The 17322-nt window shown below is 54.1% G+C and overlaps 85 pseudogenes; all 85 read left to right on the top strand.

Annotated features, from left to right (window-relative positions):
- Nucleotides 1-46: 46 nt before the first annotated feature.
- Nucleotides 47-165, top strand: LOC144185789 (5S ribosomal RNA; annotated as a pseudogene).
- A 56-nt stretch (nucleotides 166-221) lies between these two features.
- LOC144184699 (5S ribosomal RNA) lies at nucleotides 222-350 on the top strand (annotated as a pseudogene).
- A 56-nt stretch (nucleotides 351-406) lies between these two features.
- Nucleotides 407-525, top strand: LOC144190196 (5S ribosomal RNA; annotated as a pseudogene).
- A 56-nt stretch (nucleotides 526-581) lies between these two features.
- On the top strand, nucleotides 582-710 carry LOC144184352 (5S ribosomal RNA; annotated as a pseudogene).
- Nucleotides 711-951: 241 nt separating this feature from the next.
- Nucleotides 952-1070, top strand: LOC144182010 (5S ribosomal RNA; annotated as a pseudogene).
- Nucleotides 1071-1126: 56 nt separating this feature from the next.
- LOC144186632 (5S ribosomal RNA) lies at nucleotides 1127-1245 on the top strand (annotated as a pseudogene).
- Nucleotides 1246-1301: 56 nt separating this feature from the next.
- LOC144186447 (5S ribosomal RNA) lies at nucleotides 1302-1430 on the top strand (annotated as a pseudogene).
- Nucleotides 1431-2603: 1173 nt separating this feature from the next.
- LOC144189034 (5S ribosomal RNA) lies at nucleotides 2604-2722 on the top strand (annotated as a pseudogene).
- Nucleotides 2723-2778: 56 nt separating this feature from the next.
- On the top strand, nucleotides 2779-2897 carry LOC144189714 (5S ribosomal RNA; annotated as a pseudogene).
- A 56-nt stretch (nucleotides 2898-2953) lies between these two features.
- Nucleotides 2954-3072, top strand: LOC144183050 (5S ribosomal RNA; annotated as a pseudogene).
- Nucleotides 3073-3128: 56 nt separating this feature from the next.
- Nucleotides 3129-3247, top strand: LOC144191207 (5S ribosomal RNA; annotated as a pseudogene).
- Nucleotides 3248-3303: 56 nt separating this feature from the next.
- LOC144187672 (5S ribosomal RNA) lies at nucleotides 3304-3422 on the top strand (annotated as a pseudogene).
- Nucleotides 3423-3478: 56 nt separating this feature from the next.
- Nucleotides 3479-3597, top strand: LOC144184529 (5S ribosomal RNA; annotated as a pseudogene).
- A 56-nt stretch (nucleotides 3598-3653) lies between these two features.
- LOC144183875 (5S ribosomal RNA) lies at nucleotides 3654-3772 on the top strand (annotated as a pseudogene).
- A 56-nt stretch (nucleotides 3773-3828) lies between these two features.
- LOC144189518 (5S ribosomal RNA) lies at nucleotides 3829-3947 on the top strand (annotated as a pseudogene).
- Nucleotides 3948-4003: 56 nt separating this feature from the next.
- LOC144185627 (5S ribosomal RNA) lies at nucleotides 4004-4132 on the top strand (annotated as a pseudogene).
- Nucleotides 4133-4188: 56 nt separating this feature from the next.
- LOC144185846 (5S ribosomal RNA) lies at nucleotides 4189-4317 on the top strand (annotated as a pseudogene).
- A 56-nt stretch (nucleotides 4318-4373) lies between these two features.
- LOC144188860 (5S ribosomal RNA) lies at nucleotides 4374-4492 on the top strand (annotated as a pseudogene).
- Nucleotides 4493-4548: 56 nt separating this feature from the next.
- LOC144187051 (5S ribosomal RNA) lies at nucleotides 4549-4677 on the top strand (annotated as a pseudogene).
- A 56-nt stretch (nucleotides 4678-4733) lies between these two features.
- LOC144184398 (5S ribosomal RNA) lies at nucleotides 4734-4852 on the top strand (annotated as a pseudogene).
- Nucleotides 4853-4908: 56 nt separating this feature from the next.
- On the top strand, nucleotides 4909-5027 carry LOC144183901 (5S ribosomal RNA; annotated as a pseudogene).
- Nucleotides 5028-5083: 56 nt separating this feature from the next.
- Nucleotides 5084-5202, top strand: LOC144189809 (5S ribosomal RNA; annotated as a pseudogene).
- A 56-nt stretch (nucleotides 5203-5258) lies between these two features.
- Nucleotides 5259-5377, top strand: LOC144184595 (5S ribosomal RNA; annotated as a pseudogene).
- A 56-nt stretch (nucleotides 5378-5433) lies between these two features.
- LOC144190325 (5S ribosomal RNA) lies at nucleotides 5434-5552 on the top strand (annotated as a pseudogene).
- Nucleotides 5553-5608: 56 nt separating this feature from the next.
- LOC144187671 (5S ribosomal RNA) lies at nucleotides 5609-5727 on the top strand (annotated as a pseudogene).
- A 56-nt stretch (nucleotides 5728-5783) lies between these two features.
- On the top strand, nucleotides 5784-5902 carry LOC144184527 (5S ribosomal RNA; annotated as a pseudogene).
- A 56-nt stretch (nucleotides 5903-5958) lies between these two features.
- LOC144184342 (5S ribosomal RNA) lies at nucleotides 5959-6077 on the top strand (annotated as a pseudogene).
- A 56-nt stretch (nucleotides 6078-6133) lies between these two features.
- On the top strand, nucleotides 6134-6252 carry LOC144189517 (5S ribosomal RNA; annotated as a pseudogene).
- Nucleotides 6253-6308: 56 nt separating this feature from the next.
- Nucleotides 6309-6437, top strand: LOC144185626 (5S ribosomal RNA; annotated as a pseudogene).
- A 56-nt stretch (nucleotides 6438-6493) lies between these two features.
- LOC144185845 (5S ribosomal RNA) lies at nucleotides 6494-6622 on the top strand (annotated as a pseudogene).
- A 56-nt stretch (nucleotides 6623-6678) lies between these two features.
- LOC144188859 (5S ribosomal RNA) lies at nucleotides 6679-6797 on the top strand (annotated as a pseudogene).
- A 56-nt stretch (nucleotides 6798-6853) lies between these two features.
- On the top strand, nucleotides 6854-6982 carry LOC144186887 (5S ribosomal RNA; annotated as a pseudogene).
- A 56-nt stretch (nucleotides 6983-7038) lies between these two features.
- LOC144187245 (5S ribosomal RNA) lies at nucleotides 7039-7157 on the top strand (annotated as a pseudogene).
- A 56-nt stretch (nucleotides 7158-7213) lies between these two features.
- Nucleotides 7214-7332, top strand: LOC144186293 (5S ribosomal RNA; annotated as a pseudogene).
- Nucleotides 7333-7573: 241 nt separating this feature from the next.
- On the top strand, nucleotides 7574-7691 carry LOC144189593 (5S ribosomal RNA; annotated as a pseudogene).
- A 56-nt stretch (nucleotides 7692-7747) lies between these two features.
- On the top strand, nucleotides 7748-7866 carry LOC144189327 (5S ribosomal RNA; annotated as a pseudogene).
- Nucleotides 7867-7922: 56 nt separating this feature from the next.
- Nucleotides 7923-8041, top strand: LOC144182017 (5S ribosomal RNA; annotated as a pseudogene).
- Nucleotides 8042-8097: 56 nt separating this feature from the next.
- Nucleotides 8098-8226, top strand: LOC144185684 (5S ribosomal RNA; annotated as a pseudogene).
- A 56-nt stretch (nucleotides 8227-8282) lies between these two features.
- On the top strand, nucleotides 8283-8411 carry LOC144186963 (5S ribosomal RNA; annotated as a pseudogene).
- Nucleotides 8412-8467: 56 nt separating this feature from the next.
- On the top strand, nucleotides 8468-8586 carry LOC144182422 (5S ribosomal RNA; annotated as a pseudogene).
- Nucleotides 8587-8951: 365 nt separating this feature from the next.
- On the top strand, nucleotides 8952-9070 carry LOC144190738 (5S ribosomal RNA; annotated as a pseudogene).
- Nucleotides 9071-9126: 56 nt separating this feature from the next.
- On the top strand, nucleotides 9127-9244 carry LOC144182843 (5S ribosomal RNA; annotated as a pseudogene).
- A 56-nt stretch (nucleotides 9245-9300) lies between these two features.
- LOC144184167 (5S ribosomal RNA) lies at nucleotides 9301-9419 on the top strand (annotated as a pseudogene).
- A 56-nt stretch (nucleotides 9420-9475) lies between these two features.
- Nucleotides 9476-9594, top strand: LOC144190145 (5S ribosomal RNA; annotated as a pseudogene).
- A 230-nt stretch (nucleotides 9595-9824) lies between these two features.
- On the top strand, nucleotides 9825-9943 carry LOC144184512 (5S ribosomal RNA; annotated as a pseudogene).
- A 56-nt stretch (nucleotides 9944-9999) lies between these two features.
- Nucleotides 10000-10118, top strand: LOC144189636 (5S ribosomal RNA; annotated as a pseudogene).
- Nucleotides 10119-10174: 56 nt separating this feature from the next.
- On the top strand, nucleotides 10175-10293 carry LOC144191520 (5S ribosomal RNA; annotated as a pseudogene).
- Nucleotides 10294-10349: 56 nt separating this feature from the next.
- Nucleotides 10350-10468, top strand: LOC144186807 (5S ribosomal RNA; annotated as a pseudogene).
- A 56-nt stretch (nucleotides 10469-10524) lies between these two features.
- Nucleotides 10525-10643, top strand: LOC144184156 (5S ribosomal RNA; annotated as a pseudogene).
- A 56-nt stretch (nucleotides 10644-10699) lies between these two features.
- LOC144188005 (5S ribosomal RNA) lies at nucleotides 10700-10818 on the top strand (annotated as a pseudogene).
- A 56-nt stretch (nucleotides 10819-10874) lies between these two features.
- Nucleotides 10875-10993, top strand: LOC144190801 (5S ribosomal RNA; annotated as a pseudogene).
- A 56-nt stretch (nucleotides 10994-11049) lies between these two features.
- On the top strand, nucleotides 11050-11168 carry LOC144189899 (5S ribosomal RNA; annotated as a pseudogene).
- Nucleotides 11169-11224: 56 nt separating this feature from the next.
- Nucleotides 11225-11343, top strand: LOC144186009 (5S ribosomal RNA; annotated as a pseudogene).
- Nucleotides 11344-11399: 56 nt separating this feature from the next.
- LOC144186412 (5S ribosomal RNA) lies at nucleotides 11400-11518 on the top strand (annotated as a pseudogene).
- A 56-nt stretch (nucleotides 11519-11574) lies between these two features.
- LOC144191454 (5S ribosomal RNA) lies at nucleotides 11575-11693 on the top strand (annotated as a pseudogene).
- Nucleotides 11694-11749: 56 nt separating this feature from the next.
- Nucleotides 11750-11868, top strand: LOC144183586 (5S ribosomal RNA; annotated as a pseudogene).
- A 56-nt stretch (nucleotides 11869-11924) lies between these two features.
- LOC144189461 (5S ribosomal RNA) lies at nucleotides 11925-12043 on the top strand (annotated as a pseudogene).
- A 56-nt stretch (nucleotides 12044-12099) lies between these two features.
- LOC144183105 (5S ribosomal RNA) lies at nucleotides 12100-12218 on the top strand (annotated as a pseudogene).
- A 56-nt stretch (nucleotides 12219-12274) lies between these two features.
- LOC144188535 (5S ribosomal RNA) lies at nucleotides 12275-12393 on the top strand (annotated as a pseudogene).
- Nucleotides 12394-12449: 56 nt separating this feature from the next.
- LOC144182294 (5S ribosomal RNA) lies at nucleotides 12450-12568 on the top strand (annotated as a pseudogene).
- Nucleotides 12569-12734: 166 nt separating this feature from the next.
- On the top strand, nucleotides 12735-12853 carry LOC144188004 (5S ribosomal RNA; annotated as a pseudogene).
- Nucleotides 12854-12909: 56 nt separating this feature from the next.
- Nucleotides 12910-13028, top strand: LOC144190800 (5S ribosomal RNA; annotated as a pseudogene).
- Nucleotides 13029-13084: 56 nt separating this feature from the next.
- Nucleotides 13085-13203, top strand: LOC144189898 (5S ribosomal RNA; annotated as a pseudogene).
- A 56-nt stretch (nucleotides 13204-13259) lies between these two features.
- LOC144186008 (5S ribosomal RNA) lies at nucleotides 13260-13378 on the top strand (annotated as a pseudogene).
- A 56-nt stretch (nucleotides 13379-13434) lies between these two features.
- Nucleotides 13435-13553, top strand: LOC144183663 (5S ribosomal RNA; annotated as a pseudogene).
- Nucleotides 13554-13609: 56 nt separating this feature from the next.
- Nucleotides 13610-13728, top strand: LOC144191453 (5S ribosomal RNA; annotated as a pseudogene).
- Nucleotides 13729-13784: 56 nt separating this feature from the next.
- LOC144191079 (5S ribosomal RNA) lies at nucleotides 13785-13903 on the top strand (annotated as a pseudogene).
- Nucleotides 13904-13959: 56 nt separating this feature from the next.
- On the top strand, nucleotides 13960-14078 carry LOC144189460 (5S ribosomal RNA; annotated as a pseudogene).
- Nucleotides 14079-14134: 56 nt separating this feature from the next.
- LOC144182284 (5S ribosomal RNA) lies at nucleotides 14135-14253 on the top strand (annotated as a pseudogene).
- Nucleotides 14254-14309: 56 nt separating this feature from the next.
- On the top strand, nucleotides 14310-14428 carry LOC144190818 (5S ribosomal RNA; annotated as a pseudogene).
- A 56-nt stretch (nucleotides 14429-14484) lies between these two features.
- On the top strand, nucleotides 14485-14603 carry LOC144182292 (5S ribosomal RNA; annotated as a pseudogene).
- Nucleotides 14604-14659: 56 nt separating this feature from the next.
- Nucleotides 14660-14778, top strand: LOC144186806 (5S ribosomal RNA; annotated as a pseudogene).
- A 56-nt stretch (nucleotides 14779-14834) lies between these two features.
- On the top strand, nucleotides 14835-14953 carry LOC144187458 (5S ribosomal RNA; annotated as a pseudogene).
- A 56-nt stretch (nucleotides 14954-15009) lies between these two features.
- Nucleotides 15010-15128, top strand: LOC144190082 (5S ribosomal RNA; annotated as a pseudogene).
- A 56-nt stretch (nucleotides 15129-15184) lies between these two features.
- LOC144190668 (5S ribosomal RNA) lies at nucleotides 15185-15303 on the top strand (annotated as a pseudogene).
- A 56-nt stretch (nucleotides 15304-15359) lies between these two features.
- LOC144186006 (5S ribosomal RNA) lies at nucleotides 15360-15478 on the top strand (annotated as a pseudogene).
- A 56-nt stretch (nucleotides 15479-15534) lies between these two features.
- Nucleotides 15535-15653, top strand: LOC144183662 (5S ribosomal RNA; annotated as a pseudogene).
- A 56-nt stretch (nucleotides 15654-15709) lies between these two features.
- On the top strand, nucleotides 15710-15838 carry LOC144181946 (5S ribosomal RNA; annotated as a pseudogene).
- A 56-nt stretch (nucleotides 15839-15894) lies between these two features.
- LOC144185307 (5S ribosomal RNA) lies at nucleotides 15895-16023 on the top strand (annotated as a pseudogene).
- Nucleotides 16024-16079: 56 nt separating this feature from the next.
- LOC144187061 (5S ribosomal RNA) lies at nucleotides 16080-16208 on the top strand (annotated as a pseudogene).
- Nucleotides 16209-16264: 56 nt separating this feature from the next.
- Nucleotides 16265-16393, top strand: LOC144185610 (5S ribosomal RNA; annotated as a pseudogene).
- Nucleotides 16394-16449: 56 nt separating this feature from the next.
- On the top strand, nucleotides 16450-16578 carry LOC144183742 (5S ribosomal RNA; annotated as a pseudogene).
- A 241-nt stretch (nucleotides 16579-16819) lies between these two features.
- Nucleotides 16820-16938, top strand: LOC144183186 (5S ribosomal RNA; annotated as a pseudogene).
- Nucleotides 16939-16994: 56 nt separating this feature from the next.
- Nucleotides 16995-17123, top strand: LOC144184660 (5S ribosomal RNA; annotated as a pseudogene).
- A 56-nt stretch (nucleotides 17124-17179) lies between these two features.
- On the top strand, nucleotides 17180-17308 carry LOC144185639 (5S ribosomal RNA; annotated as a pseudogene).
- The last annotated feature ends 14 nt before the right edge of the window (nucleotides 17309-17322 follow it).

Genomic DNA, 17322 nt, shown 5'->3' with positions numbered 1-17322 from the left:
CATCTTTTTCGACATTTCATGGGTGTCCATCTGCAAAAGCAGTACCGCTCACGGCCATACCACCCTGAAAAGGCCCGATCTCGCCCGATCTCGGAAGCCAAGCATTGTTCGGCCTGTTTAGTACCTGATTGGGAGACCGCTTGGGATTACCAGGTGCTGTGAGCATCAGACCCCGCATCTTTTTCGACATTTCATGGGTGTCCATCTGCAAGAGCAGTACCGCTCTCGGCCATACCACCCTGATAAGGCCCGATCTCGCCCGATCTCGTCCGATCTCGGCAGCCAAGCATGGTTCGGCCTGGTTAGTACCTGATTGGGAGACCGCTTGGGAATACCAGGTGCTGTGAGCATCATACCCCGCATCTTTTTCGACATTTCATGGGTGTCCATCTGCAAAAGCAGTACCGCTCACGGCCATACCACCCTGAAAAGGCCCGATCTCGTCCGATCTAGGAAGCCAAGCATGGTTCGGCCTGGTTAGTACCTGATTGGGAGACCGCTTGGGAATACCAGGTGCTGTGAGCATCATACCCCGCATCTTTTTCGACATTTCATGGGTGTCCATCTGCTAGTGCAGTACCGCTCACGGCCATACCACCCTGAAAAGGCCCGATCTCGCCCGATCTCGTCCGTTCTCGGCAGCCAAGCATGGTTCGGCCTGGTTAGTACCTGATTGGGAGACCGCTTGGGAATACCAGGTGCTGTGAGCATCATACCCCGCACCTTTTTCGACATTTCATGGGTGTCCATCTGCAAGAGCAGTACCGCTCACGGCAATACCACCCTGATAAGGCCCGATCTCGCCCGATCTCGTCCGATCTCGGCAGCCAAGCAGGGTTCCGCCTGTTTAGTACCTGATTGGGAGACCGCTTGGGATTACCAGGTGCTGTGAGCATCTTGCCCCGCATCTTTTTCGACATTTCATGGGTGTCCATCTGCAAGAGTAATACCGCTCACGGCCATACCACCCTGAAAAGGCCCAATCTCCTCTGATCTCGGAAGCCAAGCATGGTTCGGCCTGGTAAGTACCTGATTGGGAGACCGCTTGGGAATACCAGGTGCTGTGAGCATCATACCCCGCATCTTTTTCGACATTTCATGGGTGTCCATCTGCAAAAGTAGTACCGCTCACGGCCATACCACCCTGAAAAGGCCCGATCTTGACCGATCTAGGAAGCCAAGCATGGTTTGGCCTGGTTAGTACCTGATTGGGAGACCGCTTGGGAATACCAGATGCTGTGAGCATCATACCCCGCATCTTATTCGACATTTCATGGGTGTCCATCTGCTAGTGCAGTACCGCTCACGGGCATACCACCCTGAAAAGGCCCGATCACGTCCGATCTCGTCCGATCTCGGAAGCCAAACATGGATCGGCCTGGTTAGTACCTAATTGGGAGACCGCTTGGGAATACCAGGTGCTGTGAGCATCATACCCCGCATCTTTTTCGACATTTCATGGGTGTCCATCTTCTAGTGCAGTACCGAATACCGCAAAGACTAAAGAAATAATCTTGGACTTTCGCAAGCGCAGCACAGACCTGGCCCCACTCCTCATTAACGGAGTATGTGTAGACAGGGTCCAATCGTTCAAATTCCTGGGAGTCCACGTCACGGATAGGCTCTCCTGGTCCACAAACACCACAGTGTTAGTGAAGAAGGCCCAGAAACGACTCCACTTCCTCAGGGTACTGAGAAGGGACAAGTTGGTCACCAAGCTTCTGGCAACCTTCTACAGAGCCACTGTGGAGAGCATCCTGACTTACGGCATCACAGTGTGGTATACCGGAAGCACGACAGCAGACAAAAAAGCCATACAGAGAGTGATAAACACTGCCCAGAAGATCGTCGGCTGCTCTCTGCCATCGCTAGAAGACATTGCCAACCCCCGATACCTCAGAAGAGCCGGGTCCATTGTTGGAGACCCATACCACCCTGGACACGGCCTGTTCCAGTTGCTTCCATCTGGCAGACGCTACAGGTCCTACAAAGCACGGACAAACAGGCTCAAGGACAGCTTCTTCCCAACTGCCATCAGGTCTCTGAACCTGCAGCAACACGTGACGTGACGACTACACATATCCCTACTATGAAATTAAGTCAAGTCGAATTGAAGAAACAGGAAGGTTGTTTGGTGCAGATCTACCTTCCACAGGATGACTGAGGGAGGGTAAGTATAAAGACAGAGGTAAGTGATCCATCTTATTCTTGTTGGCATCGGTGAGGCAACTTGTAGTCGCCGGAAAATGGCGCTCAAGGCGGAGAGCTAACAAGTATGAATATGTCATAAATAAATGTCATAAATGTGTCTGGCCTGGGAAGACGAACTTGTGGAGAAGCACTATACAATTTCGTCATACGCTGCTGAGGGTATGATGACTACTAGGCTTTTTGTCAAGTCAATGATGACGACAATGCCTATGTCTGATTTTCATTTTCAAAAGGCCCGATCTCGTCCGATCTCGTCCGATCTAGGAAGCCAAGCATGGTTCGGCCTGGTTAGTACCTGATTGGGAGACCGCTTGGGAATACCAGGTGCTGTGAGCATCATACCCCGCATCTTTTTCGACATTTCATGGGTGTCCATCTGCAAGAGCAGTACCGTTCACGGCCATACCACCCTGAAAAGGCCCGGTCTCGTCCGATCTCGGAAGCCAAGCACGGTTCGGCCTGGTTAGTACCTGATTGGGAGACCGCTTGGGAATACCAGGTGCTGTGAGCATCATACCCTGCATCTTTTTCGACATTTCATGGGTGTCCATCTGCTAGTGCAGTACCGCTCACGGCCATACCACCCTGAAAAGGCCCGATCTCGCCCGATCTCGGCAGCCAAGCATGGTTCGGCCTGGTTAGTACCTGATTGGGAGACCGCTTGGGAATACCAGGTGCTGTGAGCATCATACCCAGCATCATTTTCGACATTTCATGGGTGTCCATCTGCTAGTGCAGTACTGCTCACGGCCATACCACCCTGAAAAGGCCCGATCTCGTCCAATCTCGGAAGCCAAGCATGGTTCGGCCTGGTTAGTACCTGATTGGGAGACCGCTTGGGAATACCAGGTGCTCTGAGCATCATACCCCGCATCTTTTTCGACATTTCATGGAAGTCCATCTGCAGGAGCAGTACCGCTCATGGCCATACCACCCTGAAAAGGCCCGATCTCGCTCGATCTCGGCAGCCAAGCAAGGTTCGGCCTGGTTAGTACCTGATTGGGAGACCGCTTGGGAATACCAGGTGCTGTGAGCATCATACCCCGCATCTTTTTCGACATTTCATGGGTGTCCATCTGCTAATGCAGTACCGCTCACGGCCATACCACCCTGAAAAGGCCCGATCTCGTCCGATCTCGGAAGCCAAGCATGGTTCGGCCTGTTTAGTACCTGATTGGGAGACCGCTTGGGAATACCAGGTGCTGTGAGCATCATACCCCACATCTTTTTCGACATTTCATGGGTGTCCATCTGCTAGTGCAGTACCGCTCACGGCCATACCACCCTGAAAAGGCCCGATCTCGTCCAATCTCGGAAGCCAAGCATGGTTCGGCCTGTTTAGTACCTGATTGGGAGACCGTTTGGGAATACCAGGTTCTGTGAGCATTATACCCCGCATCTTTTTCGACATTTCATGGGTGTCCATCTGCTAGTGCAGTACCGCTCACGGCCATACCACCCTGAAAAGGCCCGATCTCGCCCGATCTCGGAAGCCAAGCATGATTCGGCCTGGTTAGTACCTGATTGGGAGACCGCTTGGGAATACCAGGTGCTGTGATTATCATACCCCGCATCTTTTTCGAAATTTCATGGGTGTCCATCTGCAAGAGCAGTACCGCTCACGGCCATACCACCCTGAAAAGGCCCGATCTCGCCCGACCTCGGAAGCCAAGCATGGTTCGGCCTGGTTAGTACCTGATTGGGAGACCGCTTGGGAATACCAGGTGCTGTGAGCATCATACCCCGCATCTTTTTCGACATTTCATGGGTGTCCATCTGCAAGAGCAGTACCGCTGACGGCCATACCACCCTGAAAAGGCACGATCTCGTCCGATCTCGTCCGATCTCGGCAGCCAAGCATGGTTCGGCCTGGTTAGTACCTGATTGGGAGACCGCTTGGGAATACCAGGTGCTGTGAGCATCATACCCCGCATCTTTTTCGACATTTCATGGGTGTCCATCTGCAAGAGCAGTACCGCTGACGGCCATACCACCCTGAAAAGGCCCGTTCTCGTCCGATCTCGTCCGATCTCGGCAGCCAAGCATGGTTCGGCCTGGTTAGTACCTGATTGGGAGACCGCTTGGGAATACCAGGTGCTGTGAGCATCATACCCTGCATCTTTTTCGACATTTCATGGGTGTCCATCTGCTAAAGCAGTACCGCTCACGGCCATACCACCCTGAAAAGGCCCGATCTCGTCCGATCTCGGCAGCCAAGCATGGTTCGGCCTGTTTAGTACCTGATTGGGAGACCGCTTGGGAATACCAGGTGCTGTGAGCATCATACCCCGCATCTTTTTCGACATTTCATGGGTGTCCATCTGCAAGAGCAGTACCACTCACGGCCATACCACCCTGAAAAGGCCCGATCTCGCCCGACCTCGTCCGATCTCGGCAGCCAAGCATCGTTCGGCCTGGTTAGTACCTGATTGGGAGACCGCTTGGGAATACCAGGTGCTGTGAGAACCATGCCCCGCATCTTTTTCGACATTTCATGGGTGTCCATCTGCGAGAGCAGTACCGCTTACGGCCATACCACCCTGAAAAGGCCCGATCTCGTCCAATCTCGGAAGCCAAGCATTGTTCGGCCTGTTTAGTACCTGATTGGGAGACCGCTTGGGAATACCAGGTGCTGTGAGCATCATACCCCGCATCTTTTTCGACATTTCATGGGTGTCCATCTGCATGAACAGTACCGCTCACAGCCATACCACCCTGAAAAGGCCTGATCTCGCCCGATCTCGGAAGCCAAGCATGGTTCAGCCTGTTTAGTACCTGAATGGGAGACCGCTTGGGAATACCAGGTGCTGTGAGCATCATACCCCGCATGTTTTTCGACATTTCATGGGTGTCCATCTGCTAGTGCAGTACTGCTCACGGCCATACCACCCTGAAAAGGCCCGATCTCGTCCGATCTCGGAAGCCAAGCATGGTTCAGCCTGTTTAGTACCTGAATGGGAGACCGCTTGGGAATACCAGGTGCTGTGAGCATCATACCCCGCATGTTTTTCGACATTTCATGGGTGTCCATCTGCTAGGGCAGTACCGCTCACGGCCATACCACCCTGAAAAGGCCTGATCTCGTCCAATCTCGGAAGCCAAGCATGGTTCGGCCTGGTTAGTACCTGATTGGGAGACCGCTTGGGAATACCAGGTGCTCTGAGCATCATACCCCGCATCTTTTTCGACATTTCATGGAAGTCCATCTGCAGGAGCAGTACCGCTCACGGCCATACCACCCTGAAAAGGCCCGATCTCGCTCGATCTCGGCAGCCAAGCATGGTTCGGCCTGGTTAGTACCTGATTGGGAGACCGCTTGGGAATACCAGGTGCTGTGAGCATCATACCCCGCATCTTTTTCGACATTTCATGGGTGTCCATCTGCTAATGCAGTACCGCTCACGGCCATACCACCCTGAAAAGGCCCGATCTCGTCCGATCTCGGAAGCCAAGCATGGTTCGGCCTGTTTAGTACCTGATTGGGAGACCGCTTGGGAATACCAGGTGCTGTGAGCATCATACCCCGCATCTTTTTCGACATTTCATGGGTGTCCATCTGCTAGTGCAGTACCGCTCACGGCCATACCACCCTGAAAAGGCCCGATCTCGTCCAATCTCGGAAGCCAAGCATGGTTCGGCCTGTTTAGTACCTGATTGGGAGACCGTTTGGGAATACCAGGTTCTGTGAGCATCATACCCCGCATCTTTTTCGACATTTCATGGGTGTCCATCTGCTAGTGCAGTACCGCTCACGGCCATACCACCCTGAAAAGGCCCGATCTCGCCTGATCTCGGAAGCCAAGCATGATTCGGCCTGGTTAGTACCTGATTGGGAGACCGCTTGGGAATACCAGGTGCTGTGATTATCATACCCCGCATCTTTTTCGAAATTTCATGGGTGTCCATCTGCAAGAGCAGTACCGCTCACGGCCATACCACCCTGAAAAGGCCCGATCTCGCCCGACCTCGGAAGCCAAGCATGGTTCGGCCTGGTTAGTACCTGATTGGGAGACCGCTTGGGAATACCAGGTGCTGTGAGCATCATACCCCGCATCTTTTTCGACATTTCATGGGTGTCCATCTGCAAGAGCAGTACCGCTGACGGCCATACCACCCTGAAAAGGCACGATCTCGTCCGATCTCGTCCGATCTCGGCAGCCAAGCATGGTTCGGCCTGGTTAGTACCTGATTGGGAGACCGCTTGGGAATACCAGGTGCTGTGAGCATCATACCCCGCATCTTTTTCGACATTTCATGGGTGTCCATCTGCAAGAGCAGTACCGCTGACGGCCATACCACCCTGAAAAGGCCCGTTCTCGTCCGATCTCGTCCGATCTCGGCAGCCAAGCATGGTTCGGCCTGGTTAGTACCTGATTGGGAGACCGCTTGGGAATACCAGGTGCTGTGAGCATCATACCCTGCATCTTTTTCGACATTTCATGGGTGTCCATCTGCTAAAGCAGTACCGCTCACGGCCATACCACCCTGAAAAGGCCCGATCTCGTCCGATCTCGGCAGCCAAGCATGGTTCGGCCTGTTTAGTACCTGATTGGGAGACCGCTTGGGAATACCAGGTGCTGTGAGCATCATACCCCGCATCTTTTTCGACATTTCATGGGTGTCCATCTGCAAGAGCAGTACCACTCACGGCCATACCACCCTGAAAAGGCCCGATCTCACCCGACCTCGTCCGATCTCGGCAGCCAAGCATGGTTCGGCATGGTTAGTACCTGATTGGGAGACCGCTTGGGAATACCAGGTGCTGTGAGAACCATGCCCCGCATCTTTTTCGACATTTCATGGGTGTCCATCTGCGAGAGCAGTACCGCTTACGGCCATACCACCCTGAAAAGGCCCGATCTCGTCCAATCTCGGAAGCCAAACATTGTTCGGCCTGTTTAGGACCTGATTGGGAGACCGCTTGGGAATACCAGGTGCTGTGAGCATCATACCCCGCATCTTTTTCGACATTTCATGGGTGTCCATCTGCATGAACAGTACCGCTCACAGCCATACCACCCTGAAAAGGCCTGATCTCGCCCGATCTCGGAAGCCAAGCATTGTTCGGCCTGTTTAGTACCTGATTGGGAGACCGCTTGGGAATACCAGGTGCTGTGAGAACCATGCCCCGCATCTTTTTCGACATTTCATGGGTGTCCATCTGCAAGAGCAGTACCGCTCACGGCCATACCACCCTGAAAAGGCCCGATCTCGTCCGATCTCGTCCGATCTTGGAAGCCAAGCATGGTTCGGCCTGGTTAGTATCTGATTGGGAGACCGCTTGGGCATACCAGGTTCTGTGAGAACCATGCCCCGCATCTTTTTCGACATTTCATGGGTGTCCATCTGCAAAAGCAATACCGCTCACGGCCATACCACCCTGAAAGACCCGATCTCGTCCGATCTCGGAAGCCAAGCATGGTTCGGCCTGTTTAGTACCTGATTGGGAGACCGCTTGGGAATACCAGGTGCTGTGAGCATCATACCCCGCATCATTTTCGACATTTCATGGGTGTCCATCTGCAAGAGCAGTACAGCTCACGGCCATACCACCCTGAAAAGGCCCGATCTCGTCCGATCTCGGAAGCCAAGCATGGTTCGACCTGTTTAGTACCTGATTGGGAGACCGCTTGGGAATACCAGGTGCTGTGAGCATCATACCCCGCATCTTTTTCGACATTTCATGGGTGTCCATCTGCAAGAGTAGTACCGCTCACGGCCATACCAACCTGAAAAGGCCCGATCTCGTCCGTTCTCGGCAGCCAAGCATGGTTCGGCCTGGTTAGTACCTGATTGGGAGACCGCTTGGGAATACCAGGTGCTGTGAGCATCACGCCCCGCATCTTTTTCGACATTTCATTGGTGTCCATCTGCAAGAGCAGTACCGCTCACGGCCATACCACCCTGATGAGGCCTGATCTCGCCCGATCTCGTCCGATCTCGGCAGCCAAGCATGGTTCGGCCTGGTTAGTACCTGATTGGGAGACCGCTTGGGAATACCAGGTTCTGTGAGCATCATACCCCGCATCTTTTTCGACATTTCATGGGTGTCCATCTGCAAGAGCAGTACCGCTCACGGCCATACCACCCTGATAAGGCCCGATCTCGTCCGATCTCGTCCGATCTCGGCAGCCAAGCATTGTTCGGCCTGGTTAGTACCTGATTGGGAGACCGCTTCGGAATACCAGGTGCTGTGAGCATCATACCCCGCATCTTTTTCGACATTTCATGGGTGTCCATCTGCAAGTGCAGTATCGCTCACGGCCATACCACCCTGAAAAGGCCCGATCTCGCCCGATCTTGGAAGCCAAGCATGGTTCGGCCTGGTTAGTACCTGATTGGGAGACTGCTTGGGAATACCAGGTGCTGTGAGCATCATACCCCGCATCTTTATCGACATTTCATGGGTGTCCATCTGCTAGTGCAGTACCGCTCACGGCCATACCACCCTGAAAAGGCCCGATCTCGTCCGATCTCGTCCGATCTTGGGATTCAAGGTGCTGTGAGCATCATACCCCGCATCTTTTTCGACATTTCATGGGTGTCCATCTGCATGAACAGTACCGCTCACAGCCATACCACCCTGAAAAGGCCTGATCTCGCCCGATCTCGGAAGCCAAGCATCGTTCGGCCTGTTTAGTATCTGATTGGGAGACCGCTTGGGAATACCAGGTTCTGTGAGAACCATGCCCCGCATCTTTTTCGACATTTCATGGGTGTCCATCTGCAAGAGCAGTACTGCTTACGGCCATACCACCCTGAAAAGGCCCGATCCCTTTTGATCCCGGAAGCCAAGCATGGTTTGGCCTGGTTAGTACCTGATTGGGAGACCGCTTGGGAATACCAGGTGCTGTGAGCATCATACCCCGCATCTTTTTCGACATTTCATGGGTGTCCATCTGCAAGAGCAGTACCGCTCACGGCCATACCACCCTGAAAGACCCGATCTCGTCCAATCTCGGAAGCCAAGCATGGTTCGGCCTGTTTAGTACCTGATTGGGAGACCGCTTGGGAACACCAGGTGCTGTGAGCATCATACCCCGCATCTTTTTCGACATTTCATGAGTGTCCATCTGCAAGAGCAGCACTGCTTACGGCCATACCACCCTGAAAAGGCCCGATCTCGTCCGATCTCGGAAGCCAAGCATGGTTCGGCCTGGTTAGTACCTGATTGGGAGACCGCTTGGGAATACCAGGTGCTGTGAGCATCATACCCCGCATCTTTTTCGACATTTCATGGGTGTCCATCTGCAAGAGCAGTACCGCTCACGGCCATACCACCCTGAAAAGGCCCGATCTCGTCCGATCTCGGAAGCCAAGCATAGTTCGGCCTGTTTAGTACCTGATTGGGAGACCGCTTGGGAATACCAGGTGCTGTGAGCATCATAAACCGCATCTTTTTCGACATTTCATGGGTGTCCATCTGCAAGAGCAGTACTGCTTACGGCCATACCACCCTGAAAAGGCCCGATCCCTCTTGATCCCGGAAGCCAAGCATGGGCGGCCTGTTTAGTACCTGATTGGGAGACCGCTTGGGAATACCAGGTGCTGTGATTATCATACCCCGCATCTTTTTCGAAATTTCATGGGTGTCCATCTGCAGGAGCAGTACCGCTCACGGCCATACCACCCTGAAAAGGCCCGATCTCGTCCGACCTCGGAAGCCAAGCATGGTTCGGCCTGGTTAGCACCTGATTGGGAGACCGCTTGGGGATGCCAGGTGCTGTGAGCATCATACCCCGCATCTTTTTCGACATTTCATGGGTGTCCATCTGCAAGAGCAGTACCGCTGACGGCCATACCACCCTGAAAAGGCCCGATCTCGTCCGATCTCGGCAGCCAAGCATGGTTCGGCCTGGTTAGTACCTGATTGGGAGACCGCTTGGGAATACCAGGTGCTGTGAGCATCATACCCCGCATCTTTTTCGACATTTCATGGGTGTCCATCTGCAAGAGCAGTACCGCTCACGGCCATACCACCCTGAAAAGGCCCGATCTCGCCCGATCTCGGAAGCCAAGCATGGTTCGGCCTGGTTAGTACCTGATTGGGAGACCGCTTGGGAATACCAAGTGCTGTGAGCATCATACCCCGCATCTTTTTCGACATTTCATGGGTGTCCATCTGCTAGTGCAGTACCGCTCACGGCCATACCACCCTGAAAAGGCCCGATCTCGTCCTGTCTCGGCAGCCAAGCATGGTTCGGCCCGTTTAGTACCTGATTGGGAGACCGCTTGGGAATACCAAGTGCTGTGAGCATCATACCCCGCATCTTTTTCGACATTTCATGGGTGTCCATCTGCAAGAGCAGTACTGCTTACGGCCATACCACCCTGAAAAGGCCCGATCTCGTCCGATCTCGGAAGCCAAGCATGGTTCGGCCTGGTTAGTACCTGATTGGGAGACCGCTTGGGAATACCAGGTGCTGTGAGCATCATACCCCGCATCTTTTTCGACATTTCATGGGTGTCCATCTGCTAGTGCAGTACCGCTCACGGCCATACCACCCCGAAAAGGCCCGATCTCGTCCGATCTCGGAAGCCAAGCATGGTTCGGCCTGGTTAGTACCTGATTGGGAGACCACTTGGGAATACCAGGTGCTGTGAGCATCATACCCCGCATCTTTTTCGATATTTCATGGGTGTCCATCTGCAAGAGCAGTACCGCTCACGGCCATACCACCCTGAAAAGGCCCGATCTCCTCTGATCTCGGAAGCCAAGCATTGTTCGGCCTGGTTAGTACCTGATTGGGAGACCGCTTGGGAATACCAGGTGCTGTGAGCATCATACCCAGCATCTTTTTCGACATTTCATGGGTGTCCATCTGCTGGTGCAGTACCGCTCACGGCCATACCACCCTGAAAAGGCCCGATCTCGTCTGATCTCGGAAGCCAAGCATGGTTCGGCCTGGTTAGTACCTGATTGGGAGACCGCTTGGGAATACCAGATGCTGTGAGCATCATACCCCGCACCTTTTTCGACATTTCATGGGTGTCCATCTGCTAGTGCAGTACCGCCCCCGGCCATACCACCCTGAAAAGGCCCAATCTCGTCCGATCTCGGAAGCCAAGCATGGTTCGGCCTGGTTAGTACCTGATTGGGAGGCCCCTTGGGAATACCAGGTGCTGTGAGCATCATACCCCGCATCTTTTTCGACATTTCATGGGTGTCCATCTGCAGGCGCAGTACCACTCGCGGCCATACCACCCTGAAAAGGCCCGATCTCGTCCGATCTCAGAAGCCAAGCAAGGTTCGGCCTTGTTCGTACCTGATTGGGAGACCGCTTGGGAATACCAGGTGCTGTGAGCATCATACCCCGCATCTTTTTCGACATTTCATGGGTGTCCATCTGCAGGAACAGTACCGCTCACGGCCATACCACCCTGAAAAGGCCCTATCTCGTCCGATCTTGGAAGCCAAGCATGGTTCGGCCTGTTTAGTACCTGATTGGGAGACCGCTTGGGAATACCAGGTGCTGTGAGCATCATACCCCGCATCTTTTTCGACATTTCATGGGTGTCCATCTGCAAGAGCAGTACCGCTCACGGCCATACCACCCAGAAAAGGCCCGATCTCGCCCGATCTCGGAAGCCAAGCATGGTTCGGCCTGGTTAGTACCTGATTGGGAGACCGCTTGGGAATACCAGGTGATGTGAGCATCATACCCCGCATCTTTTTCGACATTTCATTGGTGTCCATCTGCTAGTGCAGTACCGCTCACGGCCATACCACCCTGAAAAGGCCCGATCTCATCCGATCTCGGAAGCCAAGCATAGTTCGGCCTGTTTAGTACCTGATTGGGAGACCGCTTGGGAATACCAGGTGCTGTGAGCATCATAAACCGCATCTTTTTCGACATTTCATGGGTGTCCATCTGCAAGAGCAGCACTGCTTACGGCCATACCACCCTGAAAAGGACCGATTTCGTCCGATCTCGGAAGCCAAGCATGGCTCGGCCTGGTTAGTACCTGATTGGGAGACCGCTTGGGAATACCAGGTACCGTGAGCATCATACCCCGCATCTTTTTCGACATTTCATGGGTGTCCATCTGCAAGAGCAGTACCGCTCACGGCCATACCACCCTGAAAAGGCCCGATCTCGTCCAAACTCGGAAACCAAGCATGGTTCGGCCTGGTTAGTACCTGATTGGGAGACCGCTTGGGAATACCAGGTGCTGTGAGCATCATACCCCGCATCTTTTTTGACATTTCATGGGTGTCCATCTGCTGGTGCCGTACCGCTCACGGCCATACCACCCTGAAAAGGCCCGATCTCGTCCGATCACGGAAGCCAAGCATGGTTCGGCCTGGTTAGTACCTGATTGGGAGACCGCTTGGGAATACCAAGTGCTGTGAGCATCATACCCCGCATCTTTTTCGACATTTCATGGGTGTCCATCTGCAAGAGCAGTACTGCTTACGGCCATACCACCCTGAAAAGGCCCGATCTCGTCCGATCTCGGATCGCATCATACCCCGCATCTTTTTCGACATTTCATGGGTGTCCATCTGCTAGTGCAGTACCGCTCACGGCCATACCACCCCGAAAAGGCCCGATCTCGTCCGATCTCGGAAGCCAAGCATGGTTCGGCCTGGTTAGTACCTGATTGGGAGACCACTTGGGAATACCAGGTGCTGTGAGCATCATACCCCGCATCTTTTTCGACATTTCATGGGTGTCCATCTGCAAGAGCAGTACCGCTCACGGCCATACCACCCTGAAAAGGCCCGATCTCCTCTGATCTCGGAAGCCAAGCATTGTTCGGCCTGGTTAGTACCTGATTGGGAGACCGCTTGGGAATACCAGGTGCTGTGAGCATCATACCCAGCATCTTTTTCGACATTTCATGGGTGTCCATCTGCTGGTGCAGTACCGCTCACGGCCATACCACCCTGAAAAGGCCCGATCTCGTCTGATCTCGGAAGCCAAGCATGGTTCGGCCTGGTTAGTACCTGATTGGGAGACCGCTTGGGAATACCAGATGCTGTGAGCATCATACCCCGCACCTTTTTCGACATTTCATGGGTGTCCATCTGCTAGTGCAGTACCGCCCCCGGCCATACCACCCTGAAAAGGCCCAATCTCGTCCGATCTCGGAAGCCAAGCATGGTTCGGCCTGGTTAGTACCTGATTGGGAGGCCCCTTGGGAATACCAGGTGCTGTGAGCATCATACCCCGCATCTTTTTCGACATTTCATGGGTGTCCATCTGCAGGCGCAGTACTACTCGCGGCCATACCACCCTGAAAAGGCCCGATCTCGTCCGATCTCAGAAGCCAAGCAAGGTTCGGCCTGGTTCGTACCTGATTGGGAGACCGCTTGGGAATACCAGGTGCTGTGAGCATCATACCCCGCATCTTTTTCGACATTTCATGGGTGTCCATCTGCAGGAACAGTACCGCTCACGGCCATACCACCCTGAAAAGGCCCTATCTCGTCCGATCTTGGAAGCCAAGCATGGTTCGGCCTGTTTAGTACCTGATTGGGAGACCGCTTGGGAATACCAGGTGCTGTGAGCATCATACCCCGCATCTTTTTCGACATTTCATGGGTGTCCATCTGCAAGAGCAGTACCGCTCACGGCCATACCACCCAGAAAAGGCCCGATCTCGCCCGATCTCGGAAGCCAAGCATGGTTCGGCCTGGTTAGTACCTGATTGGGAGACCGCTTGGGAATACCAGGTGCTGTGAGCATCATACCCCGCATCTTTTTCGACATTTCATGGGTGTCCATCTGCTAGTGCAGTACCGCTCACGGCCATACCACCCTGAAAAGGCCCGATCTCATCCGATCTCGGAAGCCAAGCATAGTTCGGCCTGTTTAGTACCTGATTGGGAGACCGCTTGGGAATACCAGGTGCTGTGAGCATCATAAACCGCATCTTTTTCGACATTTCATGGGTGTCCATCTGCAAGAGCAGTACTGCTTACGGCCATACCACCCTGAAAAGGACCGATTTCATCCGATCTCGGAAGCCAAGCATGGCTCGGCCTGGTTAGTACCTGATTGGGAGACCGCTTGGGAATACCAGGTACCGTGAGCATCATACCCCGCATCTTTTTCGACATTTCATGGGTGTCCATCTGCAAGAGCAGTACCGCCCACGGCCATACCACCCTGAAAAGGCCCGATCTCGTCCAAACTCGGAAACCAAGCATGGTTCGGCCTGGTTAGTACCTGATTGGGAGACCGCTTGGGAATACCAGGTGCTGTGAGCATCATACCCCGCATCTTTTTTGACATTTCATGGGTGTCCATCTGCTGGTGCCGTACCGCTCACGGCCATACCACCCTGAAAAGGCCCGATCTCGTCCGATCACGGAAGCCAAGCATGGTTCGGCCTGGTTAGTACCTGATTGGGAGACCGCTTGGGAATACCAAGTGCTGTGAGCATCATACCCCGCATCTTTTTCGACATTTCATGGGTGTCCATCTGCTAGTGCAGTACCGCTCACGGCCATACCACCCTGAAAAGGCCCGATCTCGTCCTGTCTCGGCAGCCAAGCATGGTTCGGCCCGTTTAGTACCTGATTGGGAGACCGCTTGGGAATACCAAGTGCTGTGAGCATCATACCCCGCATCTTTTTCGACATTTCATGGGTGTCCATCTGCTAGTGCAGTACCGCTCACGGCCATACCACCCCGAAAAGGCCCGATCTCGTCCGATCTCGGAAGCCAAGCATGGTTTGGCCTGGTTAGTACCTGATTGGGAGACCGCTTGGGAATACCAGGTGCTGTGAGCATCATACCCCGCATCTTTTTCGACATTTCATGGGTGTCCATCTGCAAGAGCAGTACCGCTCACGGCCATACCACCCTGAAAAGGCCCGATCTCCTCTGATCTCGGAAGCCAAGCTTGGTTCGGCCTGGTTAGTACCTGATTGGGAGACCGCTTGGGAATACCAGGTGCTGTGAGCATCATACCCAGCATCTTTTTCGACATTTCATGGGTGTCCATCTGCTGGTGCAGTACCGCTCACGGCCATACCACCCTGAAAAGGCCCGATCTCGTCTGATCTCGGAAGCCAAGCGTGGTTCGGCCTGGTTAGTACCTGATTGGGAGACCGCTTGGGAATACCAGATGCTGTGAGCATCATACCCCGCACCTTTTTCGACATTTCATGGGTGTCCATCTGCTAGTGCAGTACCGCCCCCGGCCATACCACCCTGAAAAGGCCCAATCTCGTCCGATCTCGGAAGCCAAGCATGGTTCGGCCTGGTTAGTACCTGATTGGGAGGCCCCTTGGGAATACCAGGTGCTGTGAGCATCATACCCCGCATCTTTTTCGACATTTCATGGGTGTCCATCTGCAGGCGCAGTACCACTCGCGGCCATACCACCCTGAAAAGGCCCGATCTCGTCCGATCTCAGAAGCCAAGCAAGGTTCGGCCTGGTTCGTACCTGATTGGGAGACCGCTTGGGAATACCAGGTGCTGTGAGCATCATACCCCGCATATTTTTCGACATTTCATGGGTGTCCATCTGCTAGTACAGTACCGCTCACGGCCATACCACCCTGAAAAGGCCCGATCTCGCCCGATCTCGTCCGATCTCGGCAGCCAAGCATGGTTCGGCCTGGTTAGTACCTGATTGGGAGACCGCTTGGGAATACCAGGTGCTGTGAGCATCATACCCCGTGTCTTTTGCGACATTTCATGGGTGTCCATCTGCAAGAGCAGTACCGCTCACGGCCATACCACCCTGAAAAGGCCCGATCTCGCCCGATCTCGTCCGATCTCGGCAGCCAAGCATGGTTCGGCCTGGTTGGTACCTGATTGGGAGACCGGTTGGGAATACCAGGTGCTGTGAGCATCATACCCCGCACCTTTTTCGACATTTCATGGGTGTCCATCTGCAAGAGCAGTACCGCTCACGGCCATACCACCCTGATAAGGCCCGATCTCGCCCGATCTCGTCCGATCTCGGCAGCCAAGCAGGGTTCCGCCTGTTTAGTACCTGATTGGGAGACCGCTTGGGAATACCAGATGCTGTGAGCATCTTGCCCCGCATCTTTTTCGACATTTCATGGGTGTCCATCTGCAAAAGCAGTACCGCTCACGGCCATACCACCCTGAAAAGGCCCGATCTCGCCCGATCTCGTCCGATCTCGGCAGCCAAGCATGGTTCGGCCTGGTTCGTACCTGATTGGTAGACCGCTTGGGAATACCAGGTGCTGTGAGCATCATGCCCCGCATCTTTTTCGACATTTCATGGGTGTCCATCTGCAAGAGCAGTACCGCTCACGGCCATACCACCCTGAAAAGGCCCGATCTCGCCCGATCTCGTCCGATCTCGGCAGCCAAGCATGGTTCGGCCTGGTTAGTACCTGATTGGGAGACCGGTTGGGAATACCAGGTGCTGTGAGCATCATACCCCGCACCTTTTTGGACATTTCATGGGTGTCCATCTGCAAGAGCAGTACCGCTCACGGCCATACCACCCTGATAAGGCCCGATCTCGCCCGATTTCGTCCGATCTCGGCAGCCAAGCAGGGTTCCGCCTGTTTAGTACCTGATTGGGAGACCGCTTGGGAATACCAGATGCTGTGAGCATCTTGCCCCGCATCTTTTTCGACATTTCATGGGTGTCCATCTGCAAAAGCAGTACCGCTCACGGCCATACCACCCTGAAAAGCCCCGATCTCGCCCGATCTAGGAAGCCAAGCATGGTTCGGCCTGGTTAGTACCTGATTGGGAGACCGCTTGGGAATACCAGGTGCTGTGAGCATCATACCCCGTATCTTTTTCGACATTTCATGGGTGTCCATCTGCTAGTGCAGTACCGCTCACGGCCATACCACCCTGAAAAGGCCCGATCTCGTCCGATCTCGTCCGATCTCGGAAGCCAAACATGGATCGGCCTGGTTAGTACCTAATTGGGAGACCGCTTGGGAATACCAGGTGCTGTGAGCATCATACCCCGCATCTTTTTCGACATTTCATGGGTGTCCATCTGCTAGTGCAGTACCGCTCACGGCCATACCACCCTGAAAAGGCCCGATCTCGTCCGATCTCGTCCGATCTAGGAAGCCAAGCATGGTTCGGCCTGGTTAGTACCTGATTGGGAGACCGCTTGGGAATACCAGGTGCTGTGAGCATCATACCCCGCATC

The sequence above is a fragment of the Stigmatopora nigra genome, unplaced genomic scaffold (assembly GCF_051989575.1).
Source record: "Stigmatopora nigra isolate UIUO_SnigA unplaced genomic scaffold, RoL_Snig_1.1 HiC_scaffold_24, whole genome shotgun sequence".
Lineage (NCBI taxonomy): Eukaryota > Metazoa > Chordata > Actinopteri > Syngnathiformes > Syngnathidae > Stigmatopora > Stigmatopora nigra.
The sequence above is the reverse complement of the archived record's forward strand: the minus strand, read 5'-3'. Positions and strand labels throughout refer to the sequence as shown.